The 10068-nt window shown below is 39.4% G+C and overlaps 1 pseudogene; it reads right to left on the reverse strand.

Annotated features, from left to right (window-relative positions):
- Positions 1-547: 547 nt before the first annotated feature.
- LOC121021845 (RNA-binding protein Musashi homolog 2-like) lies at positions 548-1322 on the reverse strand (annotated as a pseudogene).
- Positions 1323-10068: the final 8746 nt, after the last annotated feature.

The raw sequence follows: 10068 nt of genomic DNA on the forward strand, positions 1-10068 counted from the left end.
TGTGTGTGTGTGTGTGTGTGTGTGTGTGTGTGTGTGTGTGTGTGTGTTCACTTTCGGTAATGTCCACTACAGGACATAGGTGCTCCAAGTCACATATCCTCAACCCCCGTGAGCCATCAGCACTAAAAGCCCACCCCATGGAATACCACAAGAAGCTTATTTGGTCAATATTTAAAGTAATCTTGTGCCTGTTTCCTGGACTCCCCTGAGGAGGCTCTACAAAGTTGGTAAGAATTTTCCCTCTGGTACTCTTACATTCCAGGTGAGGGTGGGAAGTTGGGGTAGGTAGGAAGAATGTTCACGCTGGGTACAAGAAGCAAAATGCCAGGAGACTGCACAAGAAAAAAAAATTCTTTTTAAACTGAGTGAAGCAATGAGGACATGAGTCTTTTCCAAGAATTAAAAAAGAGTAAAAGAACATTGGTTCAAATGGGCAGCCAGGACAGTCTCAGCAGGCATGGACAGTGGCGGGGCTGGCCCCGACCGGGACTGTGTCCTCTGTCTAGTAATGGTAGCAAACTCCACTTTGTTATGCCTCTCTTAAGAGCTAGTTGATAAAAATTATGTGAAATTTATGTGAATCTTGTGAAATCGGCAAATAGTCTGGGAACTGATAGTCATAGCTAGGAGCAAATACAGGGTAGCCACGGCCATAGATTGTCACAAAGTTGGGGTAGCCTAGCATTCCCATGCCAAGCATGAATGCGTCCAGGGTGTAAGGCAGTCCCCGGGCCTGGCCTCTTGTTCCCAGTGGGAACATAACTTTCCTAGGCTGAGCTTTCTTACATTCCACCATTTTATTACTGATTTCATGGAAATGAATCCCACAGACTTTTTCCACATCTTCATTCTCAAACGTAACAAAGCCAAATCTCTGAGCCTTTTGGTCATCTTATCAAATATCAGCAGTGCATCCTCCATCTTGCCAAACTGTTCAAAGTACTGTTTTACGTCCTCCACCACCATGTTCGCAGATAATCCGCCTACGAATATCTTCTTTGTTCTTGTGACCATCTTGGGTTGTGCCCCAAGAGGAAATGCAACTTTGGGGTCGATCATCTTGGAATCGAACTCATGGTGGGGCTGACTTAATACTTCATCTACACTTGCTGGGTCTGCGAACGTGACGAAACCAAAGACTCTGGAGCATTTCGTAGTGGGGTCTCTCATGACCATACATTCTCTAATTTCTCCAAATTTGCTAAAATAGTCTCTAAGGCTATCTGGTGACGTCTGCCAGCTCAATCGATAAACATGTTACCAGGGTCGTGCTGGGAGTTGTGGGCACTGCCGGAGGTGCCTTGGCTCCCATTTGCCTCCATAGTTGAGCCCCCCCGCCCCCCACCCCCAAAAAACCCAGCCCCACAGGGATCGCAGCAGAGCCGCGGCTGGCTACAAGCCCGAGATCTCCCGCTCCCTCCTCCCCCTCCTCCTCCTCCCTTCCCTGGGCCCCTCCGAATCTCTCAGCCAGTGGCGGAGCACAGGAAGCCACACACGTGGGCTCCGCTGAGCTCAGGCTGGCTGCTCCACATCCCCTCCCCCCCCACCCCACCCATCCCCACCTCTCCCCCTCCTTCTCCTCACCCCCATCTGGGTAGTATCAACACTTTAACAATATTTGTTCTTCCTATCCAGGAGCATGGAATATTTTTCCATTTTTTTGTGTCTTCTTCAATTTCTTTCATAAGCTTTATACAGTTTTCAGTGTATAAATTTTTCACCTCTTTGGTTAGATTTATTCCTAGATATTTTATGGTTTTTGGTGCAACTGTAAATGGGATCAATTCCTTGATTTCTCTTTCTGTTGCTTCATTGTTGGTGAATAGGACTGCAACCGATTCTGTGCATTGCTTTTATATCCTGAAACTTTGCTGAATTCATGAATCAATTCTTGCAGTTTTTTGGTGGAAACTTTTGGGTTTTCCATATAAAGTATCATGTCATCTGCAAAGAGTGAAAGTTTGACCTCCTCTTGGCTGATCTGGATGCCTTTTATTTCTTTGTGTTGTCTGATTGCGGAGGCTAAGACTTCCAATACTGTGTTGAATAACAGTGGCAAGAGTAGACATCCCTGTCTTGTTCCTGATCTTAGGGGGAAAGCTCTCAGTTTTTCCCCATCGAGGATGATATTAGCGTTGGGTCGTTCATATAAGGCTTTAATGATCTTGAGGTGTGCTTCTTCTATCTCTACTTCCTCGAGGGTTTTTATCAAGAAAGGATGCTGTATTTTGTCAAATACAAAATTTCTTTCTCTGCATCTATTGAGAGGATCATATGGTTCTTGTCCTTTCTTTTATTGATGTGATGAATCACATTAATTATTTTGCGGATATTGAACCAGCCCTGCATCCCAAGTATAAATCCCACTTGGGTGTGGTGAATAATTTTTTTAATGTATTGTTGGATCCGGTTGGCTACTAATCTTGTTGAAGATTTTTGCATCCATGTTCATCAGGGAAATTGGTCTATAGTTTTCCCTTTTTGTGGCGTCTCTGGTTTTGGAATCAAAGTAATGTTGGCTTCATAGAAAGAGTTTGGAAGTTTTCCTTCCATTTCTAGTTTTTGGAACAGCTTCAAGAGAATAGGTGTTAACTCTTCCTTAAATGTTTGGTAGAATGCCCCTGGAAAGCCATCTGGCCCTGGACTCTTGGTTTTTGGCAGAGTTTTGATTACTAACTCAATTTCCTTACTGGTTATGGGTCTGTTCAAATTTTCTATTTCTTCCTGTTTCAGTTTTGATAGTGTATATGTTTCTAGGAATTTGTCCCTTTCTTCCAGATTACCCATTTTATTGGCATATAATTGCTCATAATATTCTCATATTATTGTTTTTATTTCTGTCGTGTTGGTTGTGATTTTGCCTCTTTCATTCGTGATTTTATTTGGGTCCTTTCCTTTTTCTTCTTGATCAAACTGGCTATTGGTTTATCAATTTTGTTAATTCTTTCAAAGAACCACCTTCTGGTTTCATTGATCTGTTCTACTGGGTTTTTTTTGTTTTTTTGTTTTTGTTTTTTTTTTTGTTTGTTTGTTTTGAGAGCATTAATTTCTGCTCTAATCTTTATTATTTCCTGTCTTCTGCTGGTTTTGGGTTTAATTTGCTGTTCTTTTTCCAGGTCTTTAAGGTGTATGGTTAGGTTGTGTATGTGAGATCTTTCTTCCTTCTTTAGGAAGGCGTGGATTGCTATATACTTTCCTCTTAAGACTGCCTTTGCTGCATCCCAGAAGTTTTGAGTTGTGGTGTTATCATTTTCATTGACTTCTGTATACTTTTTAATTTCCTCTTTAACTGCTTGGTTAGCCCATTCATTCCTTAGTAGGATGTTCTTCCGTCTCCAAGTATTTGTTGCCTTTCCAAATTTTTTCTTGTGGTTGATTTCGAGTTTCATAGCGTTGTGATCTGAAAATATACACGGTATGATCTTGATCTTTTTGTACTTACTTAGGGCTGATTTGTGTCCCAGTATATGGTCTATTCTGGAGAACGTTCCATGTACACTGGAGAAGAATGTATATTCTGCTGCTTTAGGATGAATTGTTTTGAATATATCTGTTAAGTCCATCTGGTCCAGTGTGTCATTCAAAGCCATTGTTTTCTTGTTGATTTTTGATTAGATGATCTGTCCATTGCTGTGAGTGGTGTGTTGAAGTCTCCTACTATGATGGTATTACTATCGATGAGTTTCTTTATGTTTGTGATTAATTGATTTATATATTTGGATGCTATCACATTTGGAGCATGAATGTTTACAATTGCTAGGTCTTCTTGGTGGATAGACCCCTTGATTATGATATAATGCCCTTCTGCACTTCTTGATACAGTCTTTATTTTAAAGTCTAGATTGTCTGATATAAGTATGGCTACTCCAGCTTTCTTTTGTTGACCATTAGCATGATAGATGGTTCTCCATCCCCTTATTTTCAATCGGAAGGTGTCTTTCGGTCTAAAGTGGGTCTCTGGTAAACAGCATATAGATGGATCTTGTTTTCTTATCCATTATGTTACCCTATGTCTTTTGACTGGAACACTGAGTCCATTGATGTTTAGAGTGAGCACTGAAAGATAAGAATTTATTGCCATTATGATGCTTGTAGAGTTGAAGTTTATGGTGGTATTCTCTGGTCTTTTCTAATCTTTATTGCTTTAATATATATATATATAAAATATATATATATATATATTTTTTTTAATCTTCTCTCCCCTCACAGAGTCTCCCTTAAAATTTCTTGTAGGACTGGTTTACTGGCCTCAAAATCCTTTAATTTTTGTTTGGGAAACTTTTAATCTCTCCTTCTATTTTGAATGACATCCTTGCTGGATAAAGAATTCTTGACTGCATATTTTTCTGATTCAGCACACTGAATATATTCTGCCACTCCTTTGTGGCCTGCCAAGTTTCTGTGGATAGTTCTGCTGCAAACCTGATCTGTCTTTCCTTGTAGGTTAGGGACTCTTTTTCCCTTGCTGTTTTCATGATTCTCTCCTTGCCTGAGTATTTTGTGTATTTGACTATGATATGCCTTGTTGATGGTCAGTTTTTGTTGAATCTAATGTGGTCCTCTGTGATTCCTGGATTTTGATGTCTGTGTCTTTCCCCAGGTTAGGAAAGTTTTCTGCTATGATTCGCTCACAGAACTCTTCTACCCCTATCTCTCTCTCTTCCTCTTCTGGGACCCCGATGATTCTGATGTTCCTTTTTAATGACTCACTGCTTTCTCTAATTCTTAAATCACGCTTTTTTCCCTTAATCTCCCTCTTTTTTTCTGCTTCATTATTCTCTATAAGTTTGCCCTCTATATCATCGATTCTCTGTTCTGCCTCATTCATCCTTACTGCCATGGCATCCATCCATGATTGCAGCCCAGTTTTAGCATTTTTAATATCATTCTTACTATTTTTTACTTCTTTTATCTCTGCAGAAAGGGATTCTAATCTATTTTTGACTCCAGCTAGTATTCGTATTATCGTGATTCTAAATTCTGGTTCAGACATCTTGCTTGTATCTGTGTTGGTTAAATCCCTGGCTGTCGTTTCTTTGTGTTATTTCTTTTGGGGAAATTCCTTCATTTTATTATTTTGAAGGGAGAAAAGGAAGTAATAAGGTAGAAACATTAAAATTAAAAAAATAAATTTAAAAAATTGGGGCGCCTGGGTGGCTCGGTTGGGCGGCCGACTTCGGCTCAGGTCATGATCTCGCAGTCCGTGAGTTCGAGCCCCACGTCGGGCTCCGTGCTGACAGCTCGGAGCCTGGAGCCTGTTTCAGATTCTGTGTCGCCCTCTCTCTGACCCTCCCCCATTCATGCTCTGTCTCTCTCTGTCTCAAAAATAAACGTTAAAATAAATAAATAAATAAATAAATAAATAATATTAAAATTAAAAAAATTAAACACACACACACAAATTGAGTAAATGATGCAAGATCCTAGGTGTGTTTTGGTCTGTGTGTTGAAAGTGGTTTGACAGATTAGATTTAAAAAAGGGGTGGAAAAAGAAAAAAAAGGAAATTTTTTGAGAATTTGAAAAAATGAATACACTGAAGTGGACTAAAATAAGATGATGGAGGTACACTAGAATTTGAAAAAATATACACAGAAGTAAAGAATATAGTAGAAAAAACTAAAGAAAAATATTTTTATTAAAAATTAAAAATGAATGTGAAATTTTTCATTTTCTGTGTTTAAAAAAAGAAGAGAAATTAAAAAGAGAAAAAAGATAAAGAAAAAAGGGACAAAAGAAATCATGAAAATTTGAAAAACTACACTGTATTAGACTAAAATAAAATTATGGAAGTAAAATAGAATTAGAAAAAAATTTACATAAAAGCAAAAAATATAGTAATGAAAATTAAATAAGAATATTTTTAATAGAAATTGAAAATAAAAATGAAGTATTCCTCTTTGTCCATTCAAGAAAAAGAAAAGAATTGAAAAAGAGAAAAAAATAAAAAGAAAGAAAAAAAGGAAATACACTGAATTAGACTAAAATAAAATTATGCAAGTAAAGTAGAATTTGAAAAAATTTACACAAAAGTAAAAAATAGAATAATAAAAATTAAAGAAAGATACTTTTAATAAAAATTAAAAATAAAAATGAATTATTTCTCTATTCAAGAAAAAGTAAAGGATTGTAAAAGAGAAAAAGGAAAAATAAATAAAATTGAATAGATGAACCTGCTAACAGATTGAAGTAGGACTGAAATTGCTTCATTTTCCCCTAAAAGTCAGTCTATGTAAGTCTTTATAGTCCATAAATTAAGCTAGCGGTGAGACTTGTTTCTTGAAGAGCAAGGTTGGCCCAGTTGGGCAGAGCTCAGTGTAATGGCTCAGTTCTCCGCTAGATGGTGTTGCTAGCCTACTGAGGTGGATTGTTGTGGAGCCCGTAGGTGGGCATGCGCAGAAGCAGTGAAAATGGCGCTACCCAGCTACCTAGTCTATTCTCCAGGATCAGCAGTTGTGCACCCATCCTCTGTCTTCAGCTTTTGCCCACTCCCTGCTTTTTCACTCTCTGTACCAGGCCCCAGGCAGTACCTCTCTCCCAAGTTTTGTCTCAGATGCAGCTGTTTTCCCTGGCCTCTTATTTCTGAAGGACTGCATCTTTGACCCATTCCGGCCCTCTGTGAGAGGGTCTCCCTGAGCAATGGCCGAATGAGTAGTGGCCAAATATCGGCAACACCCAGAAACGCCCACTGAACCCTATTGTTGCCTGTGCCCCAAGACTGCGGCCAGCTGCCACCTGGCCCCAGAAAATGTTTGGGAGATAGTGTAGCAGCAGTGTTTCAGGGATGACGGAAAATCACAACACACATCTGGCATCAGGCTTCACCCTTAATGACCTTGCCCCAGCACCAGCAAATGTGGTCACCTTCTGGGGTCTGCTGGGACCAGGTGGCTTCAACAGTCTCTACCAAATGTTCTTCCAGCAGTGGAACTGCTTTTCCCCATGTGGCCCGAGAACCTCCTGGACCCCACTCTGTTCCTGGGGATTCGCCCTTCCCACCAGAGCACTGCCAGGTATCGAGCTGCAGAGCTGCAGCCTTTGTGTTCCCCTTGTTTACAGTCTTAATGGAATTTAATCACTCTCCTTTCTCCTTTCTCCCTGTTTAGTTTAGTCCCTGCGACTGTTTCCAATTTTCCACTTTCTCTCCAGCTACTTCTGGGGAGGGGTGCTTTTCCTGTATTCTCCTCCCTTCCCCAGTTTCCATCCTCTCTCTGTCCACAAAAGTGATTCCCTACCTTTCACAGCTTCTCGCTCCCCAAGTTCACTTCTCCGCACCACATACCTACTGAATTCTGTGGTTCAGGTTGTGCAGATTGTTGTGTTAATCCTCCAATCAGTTTTCTAGGTGTGTAGGATGGTTTAGTGTTGGTCTGGATGTATTTCATGGACAGGAGACACACAAAAAATTTCCATGCTGTTCCGCCATCTTGGCTCTTCCCCTGAATATAGCTTTCTAACTATAAAGAGACATGGTTCTTTTTACCAGGTCACATTTTTTTGTTTCTAAAAATAGCAATTTTAGCACATCTCCTGTTTAAAAGAGCCATCTCTGTTTCTAAGGAAAGAAAAGATAAGGAAAGGAAAGAAAAGACAACTTGGTGTGTGTGTGTGTGTGTGTGTGTGTGTTTGTGTGTGCATGCATTGCCATAAACTACTGTATGTGTGTATATGTATATATATATATACACATATATGCATACTGTATTATATACATATAGTACCCTCATATATATACATACATACATGTATACTTACATACATATATACACATATATATGTACACATATTTACATACTGTATTATATACATATAGTACCCTCTTATGCATACACACACACATACATACATACATACATACATACATAATACATACATACATAACTTTGGCCAACTCCTTGAACTAAAAGACATTTTACAAATAACTTTGGCTAATGATGATTCTGGCTATAAATGTATTTTCTTATGAAGATAGAAAACAAATAAGGATCTAGAGAACAAGGGTTTTGAACTGATAAAAATGGGAGGAACCTAACTTACCCTTCTATTACAGCACATTTCATGGTGTGCTTCCTAATCGTCTCCAGGTCTTTCTCTCCACCTTGACTGTGGGTATCTAGTGGTTAGGCGCTATATTAGTCCTTTGTAACCACACCAATAAGGCAGGGGGCCTGGAAGGGTACGTATTGTTTGAAAGAAGTATTGTTTGAAAGACAAAGGCTGAGGAACTGTTCCAGAGGAAGGAAAGCTAAAGATACAAGGCAAAAGCAGTGAATAATCCTGTATTGGATCCTGTGCTAGGAAGGAGCCATGAAGAACATTACTGGGCCAATAAACGAAATTGGAATATGGAGTGTGGATTAGATAATATTATACCAAAGTTAAATTTCCTCATCTTCAAAACTGTACTGTGGTTTTGTAAGGGAACATCCTTGTTCGTAGGAAATATGCGCTGATGTATTTAGGGAAGGACCTTTTGCCACTTAATTCTCAAATTGTGTGTGTGTGTGTGTGTGTGTGTGTGTGTGTGTGTGTGTGTGTGAGAGAGAGAGAGAGAGAGAGAGAGAGAGAGAGAGAGAGAGAATGAGAATAAAACAGAAGGGATAAATTTCTAACAAATTGATTTTGGTACTACTGGTAGTATTTGGTACTATTCCTACTATTCCTACTTTGGTACTATTTGCTACTATCCTCTAAGTTTGAAATTATATCAAAATCAAATAGTTCTAAAAGCTGTTGAATAAAATGATAATTAAGATAGGTAAGCCCAAAAGGACTTTGTATTTCTACTTGGTGGTAGCCCCAATTAAGAAAAAAATCCAAACCTAAACTAAAACACATGAATAAGAGCTTGTAGTCTATTTTTATATTTAAGTGTGTTTTTCCCCCAACGTCACTCATGAAAGCACCAAATTTTATACATGTAATGAGTGTCCAGAGTAGAGCCCATCTATGAAGTGTATTTCCTCCAGTTCTGTGGTCTTGCTTATTAACCTGTTGCACTGCTAAGGACCTTGAAGATGAAATTAGAATAGTGTCTGAACATAATCCCACTCCATTTATCTAATACTGCGGGGAACTGGTCTCAGAGCAGGTGATTCATGCCTCTAGTGAAAGGAAGGGTGCCTGGGTGGCTCAGTTGGTTAAGTGACCAACTTCAGGTCAGGTCATGATGTTACAGTTTGGTCATAGGTTCAAGCCCCACATTGGGCTCTGTGCTGACAGCTCAGAGCCTGGAGCCTGCTTCAGATACTGTGTCTCCCTCTCTCTCTGCCCCTTGCCCACTCGTGCTCTGTCTCGGTCTCAAAAATAAATAAACATTGAAAAAACATAACAAATAAGTACCCAGGGTAAATGACTTTTCACAGTCTGTCATCAGTCATTAGATACTATTGCAATGTGCTATTAAAGTGTTTCTGTGTTTAGGTGCTTTCTGCCTCTGTCTACAGCAGCATGTACAGTTAGTTAAACAGAATCTTCACCTTAAGCAGGACATCATGCTAAGTAGCTGTTTAGTGTTTCAACGGAGCTGATAGCTTAGCGTGAACTATTTAAAGGTGATTAAAACCCCTGTGACAATTACCACACATAGTTAAAATGACCATGGCTCACTTGTTGCAATTCATAGTGGGTCAGAGCATCTAGCACATGCTAGATACTCATTTTCTTTCTTGGAATACTTTTCAAGAACTATATCCATTTTTTAAAGTTTATTTTATTTTAGAGAGAGAGAGACAGAAGCAGAGTATGAGTGGGGAAGGGGGAGAGAGAGGGAGACACAGAATCCAAAGCAGGCTGACAAAGTTGTGCTGACAGCTCAGAGCCTGGCACGGGGCTCAAACTCACGAACTGTGAGACCATGACCTGAGCTGAAGTCAGATGGTTAATCGACTGAGCCACCCAGGTACCCTAAGAACCATATCCATTTTAAATGCATCTCTGTGTAATTCTTTAAAGCCCTAATTGTTGTATAGAAATAATGGGATTTAAGTGAATTATACTCAAATTTCAAACTTGTTTAGGATCAGAAGCCAACACACAAGGCAGATAAATGTCACTTCATGTCTCCCTAC

The sequence above is a fragment of the Herpailurus yagouaroundi genome, unplaced genomic scaffold (genome assembly GCF_014898765.1).
Source record: "Herpailurus yagouaroundi ecotype Mexico unplaced genomic scaffold, PumYag 323, whole genome shotgun sequence".
NCBI lineage: Eukaryota > Metazoa > Chordata > Mammalia > Carnivora > Felidae > Herpailurus > Herpailurus yagouaroundi.